The sequence below is a fragment of the Rutidosis leptorrhynchoides genome, chromosome 2, assembly GCF_046630445.1.
Source record: "Rutidosis leptorrhynchoides isolate AG116_Rl617_1_P2 chromosome 2, CSIRO_AGI_Rlap_v1, whole genome shotgun sequence".
Lineage (NCBI taxonomy): Eukaryota > Viridiplantae > Streptophyta > Magnoliopsida > Asterales > Asteraceae > Rutidosis > Rutidosis leptorrhynchoides.
In genome coordinates, this window is record NC_092334.1 from 23,596,252 (window position 1) to 23,623,635 (window position 27,384).

Here is a 27,384-nt window from a genome sequence, read left to right on the forward strand (position 1 = left end):
TGGGAAAACATTACCATGGATTTCATCACTAAATTGCCAAGGACTGCAAGTGGTTTTGATACTATTTGGGTAATAGTTGATCGTCTCACCAAATCAGCACACTTCCTACCAATAAGAGAAGATGACAAGATGGAGAAGTTAGCACGACTGTATTTGAAGGAAGTCGTCTCCAGACATGGAATACCAATCTCTATTATCTCTGATAGGGATGGCAGATTTATTTCAAGATTCTGGCAGACATTACAGCAAGCATTAGGAACTCGTCTAGACATGAGTACTGCCTATCATCCACAAACTGATGGGCAGAGCGAAAGGACGATACAAACGCTTGAAGACATGCTACGAGCATGTGTTATTGATTTCAGAAACAGTTGGGATCGACATCTACCGTTAGCAGAATTTTCCTACAACAACAGCTACCATTCAAGCATTGAGATGGCGCCGTTTGAAGCACTTTATGGTAGAAAGTGCAGGTCTCCGATTTGTTGGAGTGAAGTGGGGGATAGACAGATTACGGGTCCGGAGATTATACAAGAAACTACCGAGAAGATCATCCAAATTCAACAACGGTTGAAAACCGCCCAAAGTCGACAAAAGAGCTACGCTGACATTAAAAGAAAAGATATAGAATTTGAAATTGGAGAGATGGTCATGCTTAAAGTTGCACCTTGGAAAGGCGTTGTTCGATTTGGTAAACGAGGGAAATTAAATCCAAGGTATATTGGACCATTCAAGATTATTGATCGTGTCGGACCAGTAGCTTACAGACTTGAGTTACCTCAACAACTCGCGGCTGTACATAACACTTTCCACGTCTCGAATTTGAAGAAATGTTTTGCTAAAGAAGATCTCACTATTCCGTTAGATGAAATCCAAATCAACGAAAAACTTCAATTCATCGAAGAACCCGTCGAAATAATGGATCGTGAGGTTAAAAGACTTAAGCAAAACAAGATACCAATTGTTAAGGTTCGATGGAATGCTCGTAGAGGACCCGAGTTCACCTGGGAGCGTGAAGATCAGATGAAGAAGAAATACCCGCATCTATTTCCAGAATATTCGTCAACACCTTCAACAGCTTAAAATTTCGGGACGAAATTTATTTAACGGGTAGGTACTGTAGTGACCCGAACTTTTCCATGTTTATATATATTAATTGAGATTGATGTTTACATGATTAAATGTTTCCAACATGTTAAGCAATCAAACTTGTTAAGACTTGATTAATTGAAATATGTTTCATATAGACAATTGACCACCCAAGTTGACCGGTGATTCACGAACGTTAAAACTTGTAAAAACTATATGATGACATATATATGGATATATATATAGTTAACATGATACTATGATAAGTAAACATATCATTAAGTATATTAACAATGAACTACATATGTAAAAACAAGACTACTAACTTAATGATTTTTAAACGAGACATATATGTAACGATTATCGTTGTAAAGACATTTAATGTATATATATCATATTAAGAGATATTCATACATGATAATATTATGATAATATAATAATTTAAAATCTCATTTGATATTATAAACATTGGGTTAACAACATTTAACAAGATCGTTAACCTAAAAGTTTCAAAACAACACTTACATGTAACGACTAACGATGACTTAACGACTCAGTTAAAATGTATATACATGTAGTGTTTTAATATGTATTTATACACTTTTGAAAGACTTCAATACACTTATCAAAATACTTCTACTTAACAAAAATGCTTACAATTACATTCTCGTTCAGTTTCATCAACAATTCTACTCGTATGCACCCGTATTCGTACTCGTACAATACACAGCTTTTAGATGTATGTACTATTGGTATATACACTCCAATGATCAGCTCTTAGCAGCCCATGTGAGTCACCTAACACATGTGGGAACCATCATTTGGCAACTAGCATGAAATATCTCATAAGATTACAAAAATATGAGTAATCATTCATGACTTATTTACATGAAAACAAAATTACATATCCTTTATATCTAATCCATACACCAACGACCAAAAACACCTACAAACACTTTCATTCTTCAATTTTCTTCATCTAATTGAACTCTCTCAAGTTCTATCTTCAAGTTCTAAGTGTTCTTCATAAATTCCAAAAGTTCTAGTTTCATAAAATCAAGAATACTTTCAAGTTTGCTAGCTCACTTCCAATCTTGTAAGGTGATCATCCAACCTCAAGAAATCTTTGTTTATTACAGTAGGTTATCATTCTAATACAAGGTAATAATCATATTCAAACTTTGGTTCAATTTCTATAATTATAACAATCTTATTTCAAGTGATGATCTTACTTGAACTTGTTTTCGTGTCATGATTTTGCTTCAAGAACTTTGAGCCATCCAAGGATCCATTGAAGCTAGATCCATTTTTCTCTTTTCCAGTAGGTTCATCCAAGGAACTTAAGGTAGTAATGATGTTCATAACATCATTCGATTCATACATATAAAGCTATCTTATTCGAAGGTTTAAACTTGTAATCACTAGAACATAGTTTAGTTAATTCTAAACTTGTTCGCAAACAAAAGTTAATCCTTCTAACTTGACTTTTAAAATCAACTAAACACATGTTCTATATCTATATGATATGCTAACTTAATGATTTAAAACCTGGAAACACGAAAAACAACGTAAAACCGGATTTACGCCGTCGTAGTAACACCGCGGGCTGTTTTGGGTTAGTTAATTAAAAACTATGATAAACTTTGATTTAAAAGTTTTTATTCTGAGAAAATGATTTTTATTATGAACATGAAACTATATCCAAAAATTATGGTTAAACTCAAAGTGGAAGTATGTTTTCTAAAATGGTCATCTAGACGTCGTTCTTTCGACTGAAATGACTACCTTTACAAAAACGACTTGTAACTTATTTTTCTGACTAGAAACCTATACTTTTTTTGTTTAGATTCATAAAATAGAGTTCAATATGAAACCATAGCAATTTGATTCACTCAAAACGGATTTAAAATGAAGAAGTTATGGGTAAAACAAGATTGGATAGTTTTTCTCATTTTAGCTACGTGAAAATTGGTAACAAATCTATTCCAACCATAACTTAATCAACTTGTATTATATATTATGTAATCTTGAGATACCATAGACACGTATACAATGTTTCGACCTATCATGTCGACACATCTATATATATTTCGGAACAACCATAGACACTCTATATGTGAATGTTGGAGTTAGCTATACAGGGTTGAGGTTGATTCTAAAATATATATAGTTTGAGTTGTGATCAATACTGAGATACGTATACACTGGGTCGTGGATTGATTCAAGATAATATTTATCGATTTATTTCTGTACATCTAACTGTGGACAACTAGTTGTAGGTAACTAACGAGGACAGCTGACTTAATAAACTTAAAACATCAAAATATATTAAAAGTGTTGTAAATATATTTTGAACATACTTTGATATATATGTATATATTGTTATAGGTTCGTGAATCAACCAGTGGTCAAGTCTTACTTCCCGACGAAGTAAAAATCTGTGAAAGTGAGTTATAGTTCCACTTTTAAAATCTAATATTTTTGGGATGAGAATACATGCAGGTTTTATAAATGATTTACAAAATAGACACAAGTACGTGAAACTACATTCTATGGTTGAATTATCGAAATCGAATATGCCCCTTTTTATTAAGTCTGGTAATCTATGAATTAGGGAACAGACACCCTAATTGACGCGAATCCTAGAGATAGATCTATTGGGCCTAACAAACCCCATCCAAAGTACTGGATGCTTTAGTACTTCGAAATTTATATCATATCCGAAGGGTGTCCCGAAATGATGGGGATATTCTTATATATGCATCTTGTTAATGTCGGTTACCAGGTGTTCACCATATGAATGATTTTTATCTCTATGTATGGGATGTGTATTGAAATATGAAATCTTGTGGTCTATTATTATGATTTGATATATATAGGTTAAACCTATAACTCACCAACATTTTTGTTGACGTTTTAAGCATGTTTATTCTCAGGTGATTATTAAGAGCTTCCGCTGTCGCATACTTAAATAAGGACGAGATTTGGAGTCCATGCTTGTATGATATTGTGTAAAAACTGCATTCAAGAAACTTATTTTGTTGTAACATATTTGTATTGTAAATCATTATGTAATGGTCGTGTGTAAACAGGATATTTTAGATTATCATTATTTGATAATCTACGTAAAGCTTTTTAAAACCTTTATCTATGAAATAAAGGTTATGGTTTGTTTTAAAAATGAATGCAGTCTTTGAAAAACGTCTCATATAGAGGTCAAAACCTCGCAACGAAATCAATTAATATGGAACGTTTTTAATCAATAAGAACGGGACATTTCATGACAACCCCAACCGGACTGGACGACCAGTATTCAACGGTTGCACAGTACTTCGTTTCGGTGACTACACTTGGTACAGTGTAGTAAGATTTCATAATAAAGGGAATATGCGACGTTGATTAAATGTTAAGTATGGTTATCAAGTGCTCAACAACTTAGAATATTTTTATTAAAACGTTTATATATGAAATCTTGTGGTCTATATTTATAACGCTGCCGGCATTAAACCTATATCTCACCAACTTTATGTTGACGTTTTAAGCATGTTTATTCTCAGGTGATAACTAAAAGCTTCCGCTGCAACATGTTGAATTTAAGCAAGATCTTGAGTATGCATATTTGTGTCAAAAATAAAACTGCATATCGGAGGATTTGTAATGTAAAATATGTTGGAAGTCGTATTGTTATTATCACATGTAAAGTTTGTAAGTCTAAGATTATCGCTAAACGATAATCATTATTAAGTTGTTTAAACTTTGTATTTGTAATAAAAGCTATGGTTTGTATTGTAAAAACGAATGCAGTTTTTGAAAAATGTCGCATATAGAGGTCAATTGTAGTGACCCGAACTTTTCCATGTTTATATATATTAATTGAGATTGATATTTACATGATTAAATTTTTCCAACATGTTAAGCAATAAAACTTGTTAAGACTTGATTAATTGAAATATGTTTCATATAGACAATTGACCACCCAAGTTGACCGGTGATTTACGAACGTTAAAACTTGTAAAAACTATATGATGACATATATATGGATATATATATATAGTTAACATGATACTATGATAAGTAAACATATCATTAAGTATATTAACAATGAACTACATATGTAAAAACAAGACTACTAACTTAATGATTTTTAAACGAGACATATATGTAACGATTATCGTTGTAAAGACATTTAATGTATATATATCTTATTAAGAGATATTCATACATGATAATATCATGATAATATAATAATTTAAAATCTCATTTGATATTATAAACATTGGGTTAACAACATTTAACAAGATCGTTAACCTAAAGGTTTCAAAACAACACTTACATGTAACGACTAACGATGACTTAACGACTCAGTTAAAATGTATATACATGTAGTGTTTTAATATGTATTTATACACTTTTGAAAGACTTCAATACACTTATCAAAATACTTCTACTTAACAAAAATACTTACAATTACATCCTCGTTCAGTTTCATCAACAATTCTACTCGTATGCACCCGTATTCGTACTCGTACAATACACAGCTTTTAGATGTATGTACTATTGGTATATACACTCCAATGATCAGATCTTAGCAGCCCATGTGAGTCACCTAACACATGTGAGAACCATCATTTGGCAACTAGCATGAAATATCTCATAAAATTACAAAAATATGAGTAATCATTCATGACTTATTTACATGAAAACAAAATTACATATCCTTTATATCTAATCCATACACCAACGACCAAAAACAACTACAAACACTTTCATTCTTCAATTTTCTTCATCTAATTGATCTCTCTCAAGTTCTATCTTCAAGTTCTAAGTGTTCTTCATATATTCTACAAGTTCTAGTTATATAAAATCATGAATACTTTCAAGTTTGCCAGCTCACTTCCAATCTTGTAAGGTGATCATCCAACCTCAAGAAATCTTTGTTTCTTACAGTAGGTTATCATTCTAATACAAGGTAATAATCATATTCAAACTTTGGTTCAATTTCTATAACTATAACAATCTTATTTCAAGTGATGATCTTACTTGAACTTGTTTTCGTGTCATGATTCTGCTTCAAGAACTTCGAGCCATCCAAGGATCCGTTGAAGCTAGATCCATTTTTCTCTTTTCCAGTAGGTTTATCCAAGGAACTTAAGGTAGTAATGATGTTCATAACATCATTCGATTCATACATATAAAGCTATCTTATTCGAAGGTTTAAACTTGTAATCACTAGAACATAGTTTAGTTAATTCTAAACTTGTTCGCAAACAAAAGTTAATCCTTCTAACTTGACTTTTAAAATCAACTAAACACATATTCTATATCTATATGATATGCTAACTTAATGATTTAAAACCTGGAAACACGAAAAACACCGTAAAACCGGATTTACGCCGTCGTAGTAACACCGCGGGCTGTTTTGGGTTAGTTAATTAAAAACTATGATAAACTTTAATTTAAAAGTTGTTATTCTGAGAAAATGATTTTTATTATGAACATGAAACTATATCCAAAAATTATGGTTAAACTCAAAGTGGAAGTATGTTTTCTAAAATGGTCATCTAGACGTCGTTCTTTCGACTGAAATGACTACCTTTACAAAAACGACTTGTAACTTATTTTTCTGACTATAAACCTATACTTTTTCTATTTAGATTCATAAAATAGAGTTCAATATGAAACCATAGCAATTTGATTCACTCAAAACGGATTTAAAATGAAGAAGTAATGGGTAAAACAAGATTGGATAATTTTTCTCATTTTAGCTACGTGAAAATTGGTAACAAATCTATTCCAACCATAACTTAATCAACTTGTATTGTATATTATGTAATCTTGAGATACCATAGACAAGTATACAATGTTTCGACCTATCATGTCGACACATCTATATATATTTCGGAACAACCATAGACACTCTATATGTGAATGTTGGAGTTAGCTATACAGGGTTGAGGTTGATTCCAAAATATATATAGTTTGAGTTGTGATCAATACTGAGATACGTATACACTGGGTCGTGGATTGATTCAAGATAATATTTATCGATTTATTTCTGTACATCTAACTGTGGACAACTAGTTGTAGGTTACTAACGAGGACAGCTGACTTAATAAACTTAAAACATTAAAATATATTAAAAGTGTTGTAAATATATTTTGAACATACTTTGATATATATGTATATATTGTTATAGGTTCGTGAATCAACCAGTGGCCAAGTCTTACTTCCTGACGAAGTAAAAATCTGTGAAAGTGAGTTATAGTCCCACTTTTAAAATCTAATATTTTTGGGATGAGAATACATGCAGGTTTTATAAATGATTTACAAAATAGACACAAGTACGTGAAACTACATTCTATGGTTGAATTATCGAAATCGAATATGCCCCTTTTTATTAAGTCTGGTAATCTAAGAATTAGGGAACAGACACCCTAATTGACGCGAATCCTAAAGATAGATCTATTGGGCCTAACAAACCCCATCCAAAGTACCGGATGCTTTAGTACTTCGAAATTTATATCATATCCGAAGGGTGTCCTGGAATGATGGGGATATTCTTATATATGCATCTTGTTAATTTCGGTTACCAGGTGTTCACCATATGAATGATTTTTATCTCTATGTATGGGATGTGTATTGAAATATAAAATCTTGTGGTCTATTATTATGATTTGATATATATAGGTTAAACCTATAACTCACCAACATTTTTGTTGACGTTTTAAGCATGTTTATTCTCAGGTGATTATTAAGAGCTTCCGCTGTTGCATACTTAAATAAGGACGAGATTTGGAGTCCATGCTTGTATGATATTGTGTAAAAACTGCATTCAAGAAACTTATTTTGTTGTAACATATTTGTATTGTAAACCATTATGTAATGGTCGTGTGTAAACAGGATATTTTAGATTATCATTATTTGATAATCTACGTAAAGCTTTTTAAACCTTTATTGATGAAATAAAGGTTATGGTTTGTTTTAAAATGAATGCAGTCTTTGAAAAACGTCTCATATAGAGGTCAAAACCTCGCAACGAAATCAATTATTATGGAACGTTTTTAATCAATAAGAACGGGACATTTCAGTTGGTATCCGAGCGTTGGTCTTAGAGAACCAAAATTTTGCATTAGTGTGTCTTATCGAGTTTGTTAGGATGCATTAGTGAGTCTGGACTTCGACCGTGTTTACTTGAAAAATGATTGCTTAACAAATTTTGTTGGAAACTATATATTTTTAACATGTGAATATTATGTGATATATTAATCTCTTAACGCGTTTGATATTATGTGATAGATGTCTACCTCTAGAACAAGTCCCATTGACTCACCTAATAATAATGAAGAGTCAAATGTAATTTGGAATGATTCGTGGACTGATTCACAAGTTCCCGAAGAGGAACCGGAAGAAGAGTCGGAACCGGAAGAAGAATCGGAACCGGAGGAAGAATCGGAACCGGATGAAGAAATAGAACCGGTGGGGAAAATAATAAAACGGTTAAGTAAAAGAAAATCCTCAACCAACCGACAAAGGTTAATTATGGTCAATGGTGTTTTCGCCAAGGAAGCAAAATATTGGGAGGATTACCAATTCTCCGATGATTCAGATTCAGACGAGAATTCCGATGATGTTATAGAAATTACCCCAACTGAATTTAAAAAGGCAAAAGAAAATAATAAGGGAAAGGGCATAAAAATAGAGAAATCTAATTCCAACCCCGATGAACTTTATATGTATCGTCAACCCCCGAAGTCCTTAAGTTGTAACAATGACTCGGGAACCTCTAAACCACCAGGTTTTTCTAAACCAATGTGGAAAACGACGGCTCGTATTAGGGGAACATCATATATCCCTAGAAACTTGGCAAAACGAACCAAAACCGAAGAAGAAGAAACAAGCGAGTCGGAATAAGATAGTTGTATTCGTGTGGTGTAATATATGTAATATAGTGTGCTTATGCTTTATGATATATGTAAAAATTGCTTGTATTAATAAGTATTTTTTTTATGAATCTAACTCTTGTCTATTTTACAGTATAAAAACACAAAATGGATAGACAACCCAATATTTTAAGAGACCTACCCGGAGACATGATTGATGAAATCTTGTCTAGAGTCGGTCAGAATTCTTCGGCACAACTATTTAAAGCTAGATCAGTTTGTAAGACATTCGAAGAACGTTCCAAGAATGCCTTGGTTTATAAAAGGCTTCCATTCGAAAGATGGGGGATATCACATTGGGAAATCCATAAGTTACGATGTGTTTACTTTGACGCATATATTGCAGGGAACCCAAATGCTATTTTACGCAATGGGTTAAGAAATTATTTTGACTCAATATATCCGAATATTGGACTTCGTGATTTAGAAAAAGCGGCTAACATGCAACATAAAGAAGCATGTTATGCTTACGGATTAGTAATGTTCGCTTCTCACCAAAGTGAGAACAAGAACATCAGGCTACAACTATTAAACAAAACGTTCCCACAAGTGACGGAGTCGGTAATTGGGGTAAGAAATGAGATTTTTAGATTGTTACGGGACTGTTGGACATTACGTAACCCTCGTCCCTGTGACGACGTTACAACACGCTGTCTTATCAACGGCCATAACAGTTATGTTCCACAAGACCAAGGATGGGAAGTAATCCTAGTAAAACCAGAATGCATACCTTGTTTCTTGACGTATGAATTACGTGTCTTTATTGCCTTTGCTGAACGACTTATGTACTAGCTAGAATTATCTTCACAACCATCTTGTATCAAATTTATTGTGTGTTATATTTTATGCTATATGTAAAATAAGCGGTATTGTAAGTTTGTAAAATATTGTGTAAAAGTTTGAACGCGAAATATTATTATAATCAGTTTTTCATATAGAATTGTAGTAGTTGAATTGTATATTAGCTACTAAGTATGAACTTAACGGGTAGGTACTACCCGAATTTAAACTTATAAAACGCTAATATGAAGAAAAAGCTTTTATAAATGAGTTCATATTATGCTACGAAATACTATTAACTACTCTTAATATTCTGTATGATTAACTTGTTCCATTTGACTATTTTGAAGGAAATGGCACCGACTACTCGACACACCGTGAATATGAATGAAGAGGAATTCCGTACTTTTCTAGCTTCAAACATAGCCGCAGTACAGGCTGCGCTACATACCAACAATAACCTTGAATCTAGCAGTACAGGAAATCGTGTAGGATGCACCTACAAAGAATTCACTGCCTGCAAACCTTTGGAATTTGATGGAACCGAAGGACCGATCGGATTCAAACGGTGGACCGAGAAGGTCGAATCAGTGTTTGCCATAAGTAAGTGTACTGAAGAGGACAAAGTGAAGTACGCTACGCATACCTTCACAGGTTCTGCGTTAACATGGTGGAATACCTATCTAGAGCAAGTGGGACAAGACGATGCGTACGCACTATCGTGGTCAGCATTCAAGCACTTGATGAACGAGAAGTACCGTCCCAGAATCGAGGTCAATAAGCTCAAGACAGAACTTAGAGGGTTATGAACCCAAGGATTTGATATTACCACGTACGAAAGACGATTCACAGAATTTTGCCTATTGTGTCCGGGAGCATTCGAAGATGAGGAAGAGAAGATCGACGCGTTTGTGAAAGGATTACCGGAAAGAATCCAAGAAGATATAAGTTCACACGAGCCCGCCTCCATACAACAGGCATGTAGAATGGCTCACAAACTAGTGAACCAGATTGAAGAAAGAATTAAAGAACAGACTACTGAAGAGGCCAATGTGAAGCAAGTCAAAAGAAAGTGGGAGGAAAACGGTGATAAGAATCACCAATACAACAACAACAGCAATTACAACAATAATCGCAACAATTATCCCAACAATCGCAACATCAATCGTAACTACAACAAACGGCCCAACAACAACAACAACAACAACAACAACAACAACAGCAACTACAACAATCATCCCAACAACAATAATAACCGCAACAACAACAACAACAACAATCAGAAGCAGCTATGCCAAAGGTGTGAAAAGTATCACTCGGGGTTCTGCACCAAATTTTGCAACAAGTGTAAAAGAAATGGTCATAGCGCGGCGAAGTGTGAGGTCTACGGACCAGGGGTTAATAGAACGAAAGGAACAAATGGTGTCGGAACGAGTAATGGCGGAGCAAGTAGTGTCGGAGCAAGTTATGCCAATGTAGTTTGTTATAAATGTGGAAAACCGGGCCACATTATTAGAAATTTCCCGAACCAGGAGAACATGAATGGACAAGGCCGCGGAAAAGTTTTCAATATTAATGCGGCAGAGGCACAGGAAGACCCGGAGCTTGTTATCGGTACGTTTCTTATTGACAATAAATCTGCTTACGTTTTATTTGATTCGGGTGCGGATAGAAGCTATATGAGTAGAGATTTTTGTGCTAAATTAAGTTGTCCATTGACGCCTTTGGATAGTAAATTTTTACTCGAATTAGCAAATGGTAAATTAATTTCAGCAGATAATATATGTCAGAATCGAGAAATTAAACTGGTTAGCGAAACATTTAAGATTGATTTGATACCAGTAGAGTTAGGGAGTTTTGATGTGATAATCGGTATGGACTGGTTAAAAGAAGTGAAAGCAGAGATCGTTTGTTACAAAAATGCAATTCGCATTATACGAGAAAAAGGAAAACCCTTAATGGTGTACGGAAAAAAGGGCAACACGAAGCTACATCTTATTAGTAATTTGAAGGCACAAAAACTAATAAGAAAAGGTTGCTATGCTGTTCTAGCACACGTCGAGAAAGTACAAACTGAAGAAAAGAGCATCAATGATGTTCCCATTGCAAAAGAATTTCCCGATGTATTTTCGAAAGAATTACCGGGATTACCCCCACATCGATCCGTTGAATTTCAAATAGATCTTATACCAGGAGCTGCACCAATAGCTCGTGCTCCTTATAGACTCGCACCCAGTGAGATGAAAGAACTGCAAAGCCAATTACAAGAACTTTTAGAGCGTGGTTTCATTCGACCAAGCACATCACCGTGGGGAGCTCCTGTTTTGTTTGTCAAGAAGAAAGATGGTACATTCAGGTTGTGTATCGACTACCGAGAGTCGAACAAACTTACCATCAAGAACCGCTACCCACTACCGAGAATCGATGACTTATTTGATCAACTACAAGGCTCGTCTATTTATTCAAAGATTGACTTACGTTCCGGGTATCATCAAATGCGGGTGAAAGAAGATGATATTCCAAAGACTGCTTTCAGAACACGTTACGGTCATTACGAGTTTATGGTCATGCCGTTTGATTTAACTAATGCACCAGCTATGTTCATGGACCTTATGAACTGAGTGTGTGGACCATACCTTGACAAGTTTGTCATTGTTTTCATTGATGACATACTTATTTAATCAAAGAATGACCAAGAACACGGTGAACATTTGAGAAAGGTGTTAGAAGTATTGAGGAAGGAAAAATTGTACGCTAAATTTTCAAAGTGTGCATTTTGGTTGGAAGAAGTTCAATTCCTCGGTCACATAGTGAACAAAGAAGGTATTAAGGTGGATCCGGCAAAGATAGAAACTGTTGAAAAGTGGGAAACCCCGAAAACTCCGAAACACATACGCCAGTTTTTAGGACTAGCTGGTTACTACAGAAGGTTCATCCAAGACTTTTCCAGAATAGCAAAACCCTTGACTGCATTAACGCATAAAGGGAAGAAATTTGAATGGAATGATGAACAAGAGAAAGCGTTTCAGTTATTGAAGAAAAAGCTAACTACGGCACCTATATTGTCATTGCCTGAAGGGAATGATGATTTTGTGATTTATTGTGACGCATCAAAGCAAGGTATCGGCTGTGTATTAATGCAACGAACGAAGGTGATTGCTTATGCGTCTAGACAATTGAAGATTCACGAACAAAATTATACGACGCATGATTTGGAATTAGGCGTGGTTGTTTTTGCATTAAAGACTTGGAGGCACTACTTATATGGGGTCAAAAGTATTATATATACCGACCACAAAAGTCTTAGACACATATTTAATCAGAAACAACTGAATATGAGGCAGCATAGGTGGATTGAATTATTGAATGATTACGACTTTGAGATTCGTTACCACCCGGGGAAGGCAAATGTGGTAGCCGATGCCTTGAGCAGGAAGGACAGAGAACCCATTCGAGTAAAATCTATGAATATAATGATTCATAATAACCTTACTACTCAAATAAAGGAGGCGCAACAAGGAGTTTTAAAAGAGGGAAATTTAAAGGATGAAAAACCCAAAGGATCAGAGAAGCATCTTAATATTCGGGAAGACGGAACCCGGTATAGGGCTGAAAGGATTTGGGTACCAAAATTTGGAGATATGAGAGAAATGGTACTTAGAGAAGCTCATAAAACAAGATACTCAATACATCCTGGAACGGGGAAGATGTACAAGGATCTCAAGAAACATTTTTGGTGGCCGGGTATGAAAGCCGATGTTGCTAAATACGTAGGAGAATGTTTGACGTGTTCTAAGGTCAAAGCTGAGCATCAGAAACCATCAGGTCTACTTCAACAACCCGAAATCCCGGAATGGAAATGGGAAAACTTTACCATGGATTTCATCACTAAATTGCCAAGGACTGCAAGTGGTTTTGATACTATTTGGGTAATAGTTGATCGTCTCACCAAATCAGCACACTTCCTGCCAATAAGAGAAGATGACAAGATGGAGAAGTTATCACGACTGTATTTGAAGGAAGTCGTCTCCAGACATGGAATACCAATCTCTATTATCTCTGATAGGGATGGCAGATTTATTTCAAGATTCTGGCAGACATTACAGCAAGCATTAGGAACTCGTCTAGACATGAGTACTGCCTATCATCCACAAACTGATGGACAGAGCGAAAGGACGATACAAACGCTTGAAGACATGCTACGAGCATGTGTTATTGATTTTGGAAACAGTTGGGATCGACATCTACCGTTAGCAGAATTTTCCTACAACAACAGCTACCATTCAAGCATTGAGATGGCGCCGTTTGAAGCACTTTATGGTAGAAAGTGCAGGTCTCCAATTTGTTGGAGTAAAGTGGGGGATAGACAGATTACAGGTCCGGAGATTATACAAGAAACTACCGAGAAGATCATCCAAATTCAACAACGGTTGAAAACTGCCCAAAGTCGACAAAAGTGCTACGCTGACATTAAAAGAAAAGATATAGAATTTGAAATTGGAGAGATGGTCATGCTTAAAGTTGCACCTTGGAAAGGCGTTGTTCGATTTGGTAAACGAGGGAAATTAAATCCAAGGTATATTGGACCATTCATGATTATTGATCGTGTCGGACCAGTAGCTTACCGACTTGAGTTACCTCAACAACTCGTGGCTGTACATAACACTTTCCATTTCTCGAATTTGAAGAAATGTTTTGCTAAAGAAGATCTCACTATTTCGTTAGATGAAATCCAAATCAACGAAAAACTTCAATTCATCGAAGAACCCGTCGAAATAATGGATCGTGAGGTTAAAAGACTTAAGCAAAACAAGATACCAATTGTTAAGGTTCGATGGAATGCTCGTAGAGGACCCGAGTTCACCTGAGAGCGTGAAGATCAGATGAAGAAGAAATACCCGCATCTATTTCCAGAAGATTCGTCAACACCTTCAACAGCTTAAAATTTCGGGACGAAATTTATTTAACGGGTAGGTACTGTAGTGACCCGAACTTTTCCATGTTTATATATATTAATTGAGATTGATATTTACATGATTAAATGTTTCCAACATGTTAAGCAATAAAACTTGTTAAGACTTGATTAATTGAAATATGTTTCATATAGACAATTGACCACCCAAGTTGACCGGTGATTTACGAACGTTAAAACTTGTAAAAACTATATGATGACATATATATGGATATATATATAGTTAACATGATACTATGATAAGTAAACATATCATTAAGTATATTAACAATGAACTACATATGTAAAAACAAGACTACTAACTTAATGATTTTTAAACGAGACATATATGTAACGATTATCGTTGTAAAGACATTTAATGTATATATATCATATTAAGAGATATTCATACATGATAATATCATGATAATATAATAATTTAAAATCTCATTTGATATTATAAACATTGGGTTAACAACATTTAACAAGATCGTTAACCTAAAGGTTTCAAAACAACACTTACATGTAACGACTAACGATGACTTAACGACTCAGTTAAAATGTATATACATGTAGTGTTTTAATATGTATTTATACACTTTTGAAAGACTTCAATACACTTATCAAAATACTTCTACTTAACAAAAATGCTTACAATTACATCCTCGTTCAGTTTCATCAACAATTCTACTCGTATGCACCCGTATTCGTACTCGTACAATACACAGCTTTTAGATGTATGTACTATTGGTATATACACTCCAATGATCAGCTCTTAGCAGCCCATGTGAGTCACCTAACACATGTGGGAACCATCATTTGGCAACTAGCATGAAATATCTCATAAAATTACAAAAATATGAGTAATCATTCATGACTTATTTACATGAAAACAAAATTACATATCCTTTATATCTAATCCATACACCAACGACCAAAAACACCTACAAACACTTTCATTCTTCAATTTTCTTCATCTAATTGATCTCTCTCAAGTTCTATCTTCAAGTTCTAAGTGTTCTTCATATATTCTACAAGTTCTAGTTACATAAAATCAAGAATACTTTCAAGTTTGCTAGCTCACTTCCAATCTTGTAAGGTGATCATCCAATCTCAATAAATATTTGTTTCTTACAGTAGGTTATCATTCTAAAACAAGGTAATAATCATATTCAAACTTTGGTTCAATTTCTATAACTATAACAATCTTATTTCAAGTGATGATCTTACTTGAACTTGTTTTCGTGTCATGATTCTGCTTCAAGAACTTCGAGCCATCCAAGGATCCGTTGAAGCTAGATCCATTTTTCTCTTTTCTAGTAGGTTTATCCAAGGAACTTAAGGTAGTAATGATATTCATAACATCATTCGATTCATACATATAAAGCTATCTTATTCGAAGGTTTAAACTTGTAATCACTAGAACATAGTTTAGTTAATTCTAAACTTATTCGCAAACAAAAGTTAATCCTTCTAACTTGACTTTTAAAATCAACTAAAAACATGTTCTATATCTATATGATATGCTAACTTAATGATTTAAAACCTGGAAACACGAAAAACACCGTAAAACCGGATTTACGCCGTCGTAGTAACACCGCGGGCTGTTTTGGGTTAGTTAATTAAAAACTATGATAAACTTTGATTTAAAAGTTGTTATTCTGAGAAAATGATTTTTATTATGAACATGAAACTATATCCAAAAATTATGGTTAAACTCAAAGTGGAAGTATGTTTTCTAAAATGGTCATCTAGACGTCGTTCTTTCGACTGAAATGACTACCTTTACAAAAACGACTTGTAACTTATTTTTCCGACTAGAAACCTATACTTTTTTTGTTTAGATTCATAAAATAGAGTTCAATATGAAACCATAGCAATTTGATTCACTCAAAACGGATTTAAAATGAAGAAGTTATGGGTAAAACAAGATTGGATAATTTTTCTCATTTTAGCTACGTGAAAATTGGTAACAAATCTATTCCAACCATAATTTAATCAACTTGTATTATATATTATGTAATCTTGAGATACCATAGACACGTATACAATGTTTCGACCTATCATGTCGACACATCTATATATATTTCGGAACAACCATAGACACTCTATATGTGAATGTTGGAGTTAGCTATACAGGGTTGAGGTTGATTCCAAAATATATATAGTTTGAGTTGTGATCAATACTGAGATACGTATACACTGGGTCGTGGATTGATTCAAGATAATATTTATCGATTTATTTCTGTACATCTAACTGTGGACAACTAGTTGTAGGTTACTAACGAGGACAGCTGACTTAATAAACTTAAAACATCAAAATATATTAAAAGTGTTGTAAATATATTTTGAACATACTTTGATATATATGTATATATTGTTATAGGTTCGTGAATCAACCAGTGGCCAAGTCTTACTTCCCGACGAAGTAAAAATCTGTGAAAGTGAGTTATAGTCCCACTTTTAAAATCTAATATTTTTGGGATGAGAATACATGCAGGTTTTATAAATGATTTACAAAATAGACACAAGTACGTGAAACTACATTCTATGGTTGAATTATCGAAATCGAATATGCCCCTTTTTATTAAGTCTGGTAATCTAAGAATTAGGGAACAGACACCCTAATTGACGCGAATCCTAAAGATAGATCTATTGGGCCTAACAAACCCCATCCAAAGTACCGGATGCTTTAGTACTTCGAAATTTATATCATATCCGAAGGGTGTCCCGGAATGATGGGGATATTCTTATATATGCATCTTGTTATTGTCGGTTACCAGGTGTTCACCATATGAATGATTTTTATCTCTATGTATGGGATGTGTATTGAAATATGAAATCTTGTGGTCTATTGTTACGATTTGATATATATAGGTTAAACCTATAACTCACCAACATTTTTGTTGACGTTTTAAGCATGTTTATTCTCTGGTGATTATTAAGAGCTTCCGCTGTCGCATACTTAAATAAGGACAAGATTTGGAGTCCATGCTTGTATGATATTGTGTAAAAACTGCATTCAAGAAACTTATTTTGTTGTAACATATTTGTATTGTAAACCATTATGTAATGGTCGTGTGTAAACAGGATATTTTAGATTATCATTATTTGATAATCTACGTAAAGCTTTTTAAACCTTTATTGATGAAATAAAGGTTATGGTTTATTTTAAAATGAATGCAGTCTTTGAAAAACGTCTCATATAGAGGTCAAAACCTCGCAACGAAATCAATTATTATGGAACGTTTTTAATCAATAAGAACGGGACATTTCATCAATACCTCGCGATGAAATCATATGTTATTGTATTCGTCCTTATGGTTAAGGTCGGGTTATGACATGTGGTATCAGAGCGTTGGTCTTAGAGAACCAGAAAATTTGCATTAGTGTGTCTTATCGAGTTTGTTAGGATGCATTAGTGAGTCTGGACTTTGACCGTGTTTGATTTCGAAAACTATTGCTTATCCTTGTTGGTTAAAAATTAATATGTAAATATTATGTGGTATTAACGTGCTAGTTGTTATGTGATAGATGTCTGGCTAAGAACTTATTATCACATTCAGCGACTCCGAACTAGAATCTTCAGATGGTGTTCCAGTCATTAACCTATCCGAGGAGGACTCACAAGTTCCGGATGAATCAATTAAAGAGGAACCAGAAAGTGATCCTGAGGAGGAAGAAATACAGGAAATTACGAAAGACAAGTTCGAACGAGGAAAGAAACGAAAGGCTACTGAAATGGAAAATCCAAATCCCGAGTCTAGAGAGAATGTTGTCGCACCAACTCCACCAGATACTTCCACACCTATTCCCGCTATTCCTATTAGTTCTATCCCGACATCCAGTTCTTCGGTTCCTCAGCCAAAACGCAGGGAGACAACCAGGATAACCTTTAAGCGATTTCTTTGAACACAAACGCTTTGGGTTAAATGATGCGCTGTTGTTTTAAACCATGGGATCATATAATGTTTTGTATAATATTACTAGTGTGGTTTGCTTAATGTTTGATGTAAGATAAGCATATGTAAAATAGTGAAGTGTGAAATGCAATAATTTTCCATGGTTAAGTATTATTTGGGTGGTAGTAATTGATTTTCGTACTAAGCTATTAAGTATGAACTTTAACGGGTAGGTACTACCCTAGATATAATTATAAAACGCTAATAAGAAGAAAAGGCTTTTATAATAATAACTGGTTCATATTATTAATAAGCTACGATGTACTGTAAATACATACTACATCTATAATATTCCATGTGAATAATTATTTTTTTTCATTCTTGTTGAAGATTATGGCGCGATTGAACCGAATGACGGAACAAGAAATCCAGGAACTCATCAATCAGCGAGTGAACGACAGAATGTTATGGGTCGAGGCTGCAAGAGGTGCTGCAGTTAACCCAAATCCTCGTGTGGGGTGCACTTACAAAACTTTTCAAGGTTGCAAGCCCTCATCATTCAGTGGAACAGAAGGACCGGTTGGTTTAACCCAGTGGATCGAAAAGATTGGGTCTGTGTTTAAAATCAGTGGTTATATTGAGATGGACATGACCAAGTATGCATCGTTCACCCTACAAGATAGTGCACTCACGTGGTGGAAAAACTATGTGAAGGCCGTAGGAGGAGATGTAGCTTATGATACTCCTTGGGAAGAATTCAAAACAATGCTAATCAACGAATATTGTCCAAGGAACGAGGTTAGGAAGTTGGAAGCTGAATTACGAAGCCTGAAAGTTATTGGTACTGAACTCACCAACTACAATCAGCGATTCATGGAATTAGCTTTGCTATGTCCCGAATTGGTACCAACCGAAGAACGGAAGATTGAACTGTACAAAGACGGTTTGCCTAAAAAGGTCAAGGCAAATGTTACAGCATCCAAACCCAAGACTATTCATGAATCTATCACCATGGCGAACGAGTTGATGGACCAGATTATTCTGGATAAGAACACCGATGTCAAGACATCGGGAAATAAAAGAAAGTGGGAAGGTAATCATCAACAATCCAACAAGAAACAAGAAACCACGTAAGGTGCGGGTAGCGGTTCAAACTCAGGTTACAAAGGATGAAATCCTTTATGTAACAGATGCCACAAACTTCACTCTGGTTATTGTAATGTGGTGTGCAACAATTGTAATCGAAAAGGTCATCTTGCTGAAGATTGTAGGGTTCCCGCTACAAATACAAACGGTACCAAGACTCCTGCCACCAATGCAAATAGAACTGCCTTGGCCACTGTTACTTGTTATGGGTGTGGGAAACAGGGTCATTATAAGAGTCAGTGCCCGAATCCAGAGAAGAATAACGGATCTGCACGTGGAAGAGCATTTGTTATTAATGCTAGAGAGGCGTATGAAGACCCGGAGCTTGTTACGGGTACGTTTACCATTAATAACTTATCCGCATCTATTATATTTGATACTGGTGCCGATAGAAGTTACGTGTGTAGAGAATTTCACGCTAAATTGAATTGTTCATCATTACCTCTAGATGCTAAGTACATGATTGAGTTAGCTAATGGTAAACTAATTAAAGCCGATAAAATTTGCCGTGATGGTAAAATAAATTTAGCCGAAGAAACATTTAAGATTGATTTGATACCCGTAGAATTAGGAAGTTTTGATGTAATAGTCGGCATGGACTGGATGTCCAAAATAGGAGCTGAAGTTGTGTGCGCCAAGAAGGCAATTCGCATTCCTCGTAAGGATAGAACGCCATTAATGATTTATGGAGAGAAGGATAACTCAAAGCTAAAACTCATTAGTTGTTTGAAAGCTCAAAAGTGCTTGAAGAAAGGGTGCTATGCTATCCTAGCACATGTTAATAAAGTTGAAGCGAAGGAAAAAGTGAAGAGCATCAACGACGTGCCTGTGGCAAGAGATTTTCCTGAAGTATTTCCGGAAGAGTTGCCGGGATTACCTCCATTTAGATCTGTAGAATTTCAAATAGATCTAGTACCAGGAGCTGCACCAGTGGCTCGTGCTCTATATATACTTGCACCATCTGAGATGAAAGAGTTACAAAGCCAGTTACAAGAATTACTGGACCGTGGATTCATACGACCAAGTACTTCACCGTGGGGAGCTCCGATTTTATTCGTCAAGAAGAAAGACGGATCTTTCCGAATGTGTATAGATTATCGTGAATTAAATAAGTTAACTATCAAGAATCGGTATCCACTACCGAGAATTGATGACTTATTTGATCAATTGCAAGGATCATGTGTTTACTCGAAAATCGACCTAAGGTCGGGCTATCATCAACTACGCGTCAAAGAAGAAGATATTCCGAAAACTGCTTTTCGGACACGCTACGGTCATTATGAATTTTTGGTCATGCCGTTTGGATTAACGAATGCGCCAGCTGTATTCATGGACCTCATGAATCGAGTTTGTAGTCCGTATTTAGATAAGTTTGTTATCGTTTTCATTGACGATATTCTTATCTATTCCAAGAGTGAGCAAGAGCATGAACAACATTTAAGATTGGTATTAGAATTGTTAAGAAAAGAACAATTATACGCCAAATTTTCTAAGTGTGCGTTTTGGTTAAAAGAAGTGCAATTTCTTGGTCATGTTGTTAGTAGCAAAGGAATTCAGGTTGACCCAGCTAAAATTGAGGCCATTGAAAAATGGGAGACTCCTAAGACACCAACGCAGATACGCCAATTTTTGGGTTTAGCTGGTTATTATAGAAGGTTTATTCAAGATTTTTCCCGAATAGCTAAACCATTAACAGCGTTAACGCAAAAAGGGAAGAAGTACGAATGGACTTCTGAGCAGGAGAGTGCATTTCAATTACTGAAGAAGAAGTTGAATACAGCACCTATTTTATCGTTACCTGAAGGGAACGATGATTTTGAGATATATTGTGACGCTTCGCGACAAGGTTTTGGTTGCGTCCTTATGCAACGGAAGAAAGTTATAGCATACGCATCCCGACAATTGAAGATTCATGAGCGGAATTATACGGCGCATGATTTAGAATTGGGAGCAGTAGTGTTTGCATTGAAGATATGGAGACACTACTTATATGGAGTTAAATGCACTGTGTTTACCGATCATAAAAGCCTTCAACATATCTTCGATCAGAGACAGCTGAACATGAGGCAACGTAGGTGGGTCGAGCTGATAAACGATTATGATTGTGAGATTCGCTATCATCCCGGGAAAGCGAATGTAGTGGCCGACGCTCTAAGCAGAAAGGAACGGGAACCAATTCGAGTACGAGCAATGAACATAAAAATTCGCATGAATCTCAACTCAAAAATCAAAGAGGCTCAACGAGAAGCTCTTACTAAAGAAAACATAGGAAATGAAATAATGAAGAAGTATGAGAAGCAACTCGTTATGCGGGAAGACGAAATTCGATATTTTGCAAACCGTATTTGGGTACCGAAGTTGGGTGGATTAAGGAAGTTGATATTTAATGAGGCACATAAGACAAGATACTCGATACATCCTGGAGTTGGAAAGATGTATCAAGATCTTAAGACGCATTATTGGTGGCCTAATTTGAAGACAGACATTGCAACATATGTTGGGGAATGTTTAACTTGTTCCAAAGTCAAAGCAGAACACCAGAAGCCGTCAGGGTTACTTCAACAACCAGAAATCCCAGAATAGAAATGGGACGGTATTACCATGGATTTCATCACAAAGTTACCTAAGACTGCCTGGGGTTATGACACCATTTAGGTAATAGTTGATCGTCTCACCAAATCTGCACATTTCTTGCCTATAAAGGAAACGGATAGAATAGGGAAACTATTACGATTATACATAAAGGAAATTGTTTCAAGGCATGGAATACCTATTTCCATTATATCCGATCGTGATAGTAGATTTACATCAAAGATTTACATCGTGATAAGCGGGGTCCAAGGGGCAGAGCCCCTGGCTGGGGTCGAGCTGCCAGGTCAGCTTGGGAATTTTTTTTTGGGCTAACATTGCTTTATTAAAAATGTCTTAAAATTTTATTTTGGCCCGGTTTGACCCAAAAATAAAAGCCCAGTTTTGAGCCTCTTTTACAGTTATAAACCCGTCCATATTTAAATTCTCGTTCCGATTCCTCAAAATTTCTACAAGTATATCTAGGGTATATGTAACCGTATCATACCCAGCTTCTATATGTATTTACTATTGGTATATACCAACAATAAACTTCAATGATCAGCCACTAGACATGATGTTACATGTGGGAACCAGCCATTTAACCTCATGTGTGACTTTTGTGCAAGAAAACAAACTAAATCTCCTATATATCCATCCCATAATCATGCTATTTTGCACACACACACACACACATACAATTTCATTTCCAATTTTCTTTCAAGTTAATTCACTCCCTAATCTCTCTTCATTTACCTACTCAAGAACGTATCAATATAGTCATCCGATTTCAAGGAGATTACTTCCAATCTTTCAATCCCACTCCACCACTCTTTTGATTCCAAGATTTTTCTTACCTTTTCCAGTAGCTTTGTCCAAGTAACTTGAGGTAGTAACCTTATTCATAACCTTATTCGATTCATATTTATATAGTTATCTTATTTTGTGTTGTAAAATTTTAACAACAAGAACATAGTTTGAGTGATTTCAAACTTGTTCGCAAACTAAATAGATCCTTCTAATTTGATTTTTTAAAAACACTTCAAGACCTGTAATATATCATATTATGACAAAATCGGATTAATCATATCTTGGCTAATTAACATAATATTTAATATATATTTACTTATGATTTGATTTTATATATTTCAGGACCACCCGTAAACAACACGAGAAGATTAATCATAAGACCTCATGATTGTACGCAACACGTCATTTAACAACACGGTACTTTATGTACGCAACACGTCACTTGACAACATGGTACCATGGGTCGAGATTAATTCTGATCAATACGAATACGATGGGGTCTTTATTTATTTTATTTAAGCAACTAATTGTGGACCACTAACATCGGACTGCTAACTACGGACTAAGAAAATATTAAAAGTATTAAAAGTGTATATATATACATATATATATATATATATATATATATATATATATATATATATATATATATATATATATATATATATATATATATATATATATATATATATATATATATATATATATATATATATATATATATATAACGATTACTTAAAAAGAAAATATGTTGATATATTATATATATGGTTAGGTTCGTGATATCTATCGGAGACCAAGTCGAGTTAAATACCTTCAAGGCAAAAGTAAGTATATAGTCCCACTTTTAAACTCTAAATATTTCGGGATGAGAATACATGCATTTTATGATTTACGTTATGGACACAAGTGATTAAAAATATATATTCTACGTTGAGTTGTACCACTGGCATACTTCCCTGTAACTTGGTAACTATTATTTACATGAGGTATTGTAAACGCGAATCCTGTTGATAGATCTATCGGGGCCTGACAACCCCAACCGGACTGGACGACCAGTATTCAACGGTTGCACAGTACTTCGTTTCGGTGACTACACTTGGTACGGTGTAGTAAGATTTCATAATAAAGGGAATATGCGACGTTGATTAAATGTTAAGTATGGTTATCAAGTGCTCAACAACTTAGAATATTTTTATTAAAACGTTTATATATGAAATCTTGTGGTCTATATTTATAACGCTGCCGGCATTAAACCTATATCTCACCAACTTTATGTTGACGTTTTAAGCATGTTTATTCTCAGGTGATAACTAAAAGCTTCCGCTGCAACATGTTGAATTTAAGCAAGATCTTGAGTATGCATATTTGTGTCAAAAATAAAACTGCATATCGGAGGATTTGTAATGTAAAATATGTTGGAAGTCATATTGTTATTATCACATGTAAAGTTTGTAAGTCTAAGATTATCGCTAAACGATAATCATTATTAAGTTGTTTAAACTTTGTATTTGTAATAAAAGCTATGGTTTGTATTGTAAAAACGAATGCAGTTTTTGAAAAATGTCGCATATAGAGGTCAATACCTCGCGATGAAATCATATGTTATTGTATTCGTCCTTATGGTTAAGGTCGGGTTATGACAAAAAGAATCGATGCTTTCATGCCCATTCTTCAAAGCCTTCGACCACTTCTTCTTCGAATAACTAGCAAACCGCACACCCTTCTTGAAATCCATAACAACATCGGAAGGAAACTCCGAATCAACACGAACACATAGCCCACCATCAACATTAGTTGGCCCAACGGACCCCACATCAGGCCCAATCAACCCAATACATCTACATGCCAGCCCATTAACTCCACCATCCAGGCCACTAGATATCAGCCCAAAAAACAGAACTAAAAGGCCCAGAACCACAATTAGAAAACACCGACCCATTATTAGAAATAAAAGGCCCGTGCACGGACATCTAGGTTCAACACGGCAGGGGAGCATCAAAAGCCCCAAAAACATAAACTTGTTCTACAACGACATCCAAAGCTCGCTTACATTAACCTGAGGCACCTTCCGGCGTTAATTTCGTTGCGGACTCCAGCACATCATTCTGATCACTGTCACAATCCAGCGTGGTTTAAGCAATGGATTCAAAATTGGTGTAATTGTAAGCAAACTAACAACAATTGTTTCATAATAACATATATACGTATGTATCTTCATCGGTTTTGTTTCTTGATTGTGTCTCAAGTCCCTTTCTTGGTTCAGGTATATTTGGCATCCCTTTCTTAATTGTGTCTCAAGTCCAGTGAGTGGAGAAACGATTTCTCGATCTGTGGGTGGAAAAACGCCTCCTTTGAGGAATGATTATTATTTACATCCCTCCCACCCATAGCTCACATTTTTGGAATTGGGTATTGTTGTTGTGGTGTTGTTTTTGTTAGAAATTGGGTATGAATTGACTGTCCGGATTGATTCTTGAATCGTGTATGCACTTTCTCTATAAAGTATTTCGACCCAATGATTGCCTTGGTTTCACGAAATCTTTACAGGGACAAGACAAGCACGCAATTAGTGTTTTTGGTAATGAAATCACTAATCAATTATCTGAAAGATTTTTGTATGTTTCTGTTTTTTTGTATGAATGCAGAATGAACAAAACTGAAATAAAAAATAACTCTTCAATTCGGCAGTTATAATTTGAAAGTATACAACCTTTCAAAACGAGCGGGATCCCAGCCAGGGGTGCTGCCCCTTGGATCCCGCAAGGGGGCGCAGCCCCCTTGACCCTCGCAATTACGCGACGGTTAACAACCAATTTTTACGGGCGTGTACTCCACACTCTTCGAACCCATTGTTAAGTATAACTAGATAACTTTTGCATTTAAGTAAATCTCAATTAACTAAAATAAATGTTGGATAACACTAAAGTTTTTTGTGTTGTTGTGGAGCGTATCATTATATAATTTAGGAATGCAATTGTTTGATCTTATCACAGGTTTCGAAACATGTATATAAATCACAAATTATTCATGTCGCCATCACACAATAATACCCAATTTTCTCACAACCATGTCTGATGTTCCACATGACATGACGTACAAGCTGATTCTATATTATTGCAATTGCCAGTGAAGTCTCTTCTACAACTAAACCCTTGCGTGCCTTGATTGACATCCCTGATTTTGCAAATCTTCACCTTAATAAATCTGAGAAAAGGTATAAGATTCTCACTTTTTTTGGGAAACTTCGATATTCAAATTCATTTTATTCTGTACGCTTTAATTTTGCTGTAACCCGTACTGAGATGGAAACCCCTTTTGATAGCATTGGTCCTTTTCATGAAATTATAGGTTCTTGCAATGGGTTATTATGTTTGTCTACTAGAGGGGCATGTGATAGGGACGCTTTATTGTGGAATCCTTTAACAAATAAGTATAAATTGATAAATGTAACAGTATGCTTATCATCGATAGAATCAGGTATGATCGTGTTAATGATGATTGCAAGTTGGTTAGGTTAAACCAATATAGCCGATCAGATCGTGCTCCTGATAGTCTGTATGAATGTGGATTGCAAAAAGACCTCTATCTGCCATTCATTTCTACTCTCAAGGTAGTCTTTAACTGGTTTACACTTTACACCTTTTGTCCCGTGAAGGTCTGAAAGTTTGACTAAGCGGGACAACATACATAAAATGTTTGACCATCTAAACTAAATATTACGCTACGTCTTAAATACGCATGAGCGCAGGAACTATGCATAGTACATGAAATTGGTTCATCTGTGGACTACTACAGAAGAAGGTCCTCGGTAAAAAGCCAACTCTTTTCGCGTAACTATATTAAATCTTTTGTTGATTTTTTTTAGAAGGAATTATATCTTCTGTTACTACAGAAGAAGGTCCTCGGTAAAAAGTTGTTTTTATATATTATTCATTCAAAAAGCATTAACAGTTTTACTGGGTCACCCTTTGGGCCTTTTCTAAGTAACTTTGTGTTCTGACCCGTGCATATTTTGAACCGTTACCCAACCTCTGAAACATAAACTTTTCATCATTTCTCGTCATTCTCAGTAAACACAAACTTTTCATCATCGGTAAATTTCGACCCATGTGGGTCTATTTTGGCTTATTTGCTCCGTTGTAAAAAAAACCCAATTACTCCCGATGACTCCCTTTTAAGAACAAACCGATCCGAT

The 27,384-nt window shown here is 35.1% G+C and overlaps 1 pseudogene; it reads right to left on the minus strand.

The window, feature by feature from the left end:
* The window catches only part of LOC139887699 (histone acetyltransferase type B catalytic subunit-like), a 70,619-nt pseudogene extending 45,491 nt beyond the window's left edge, over positions 1–25,128 (minus strand).
* Positions 25,129–27,384: the final 2,256 nt, after the last annotated feature.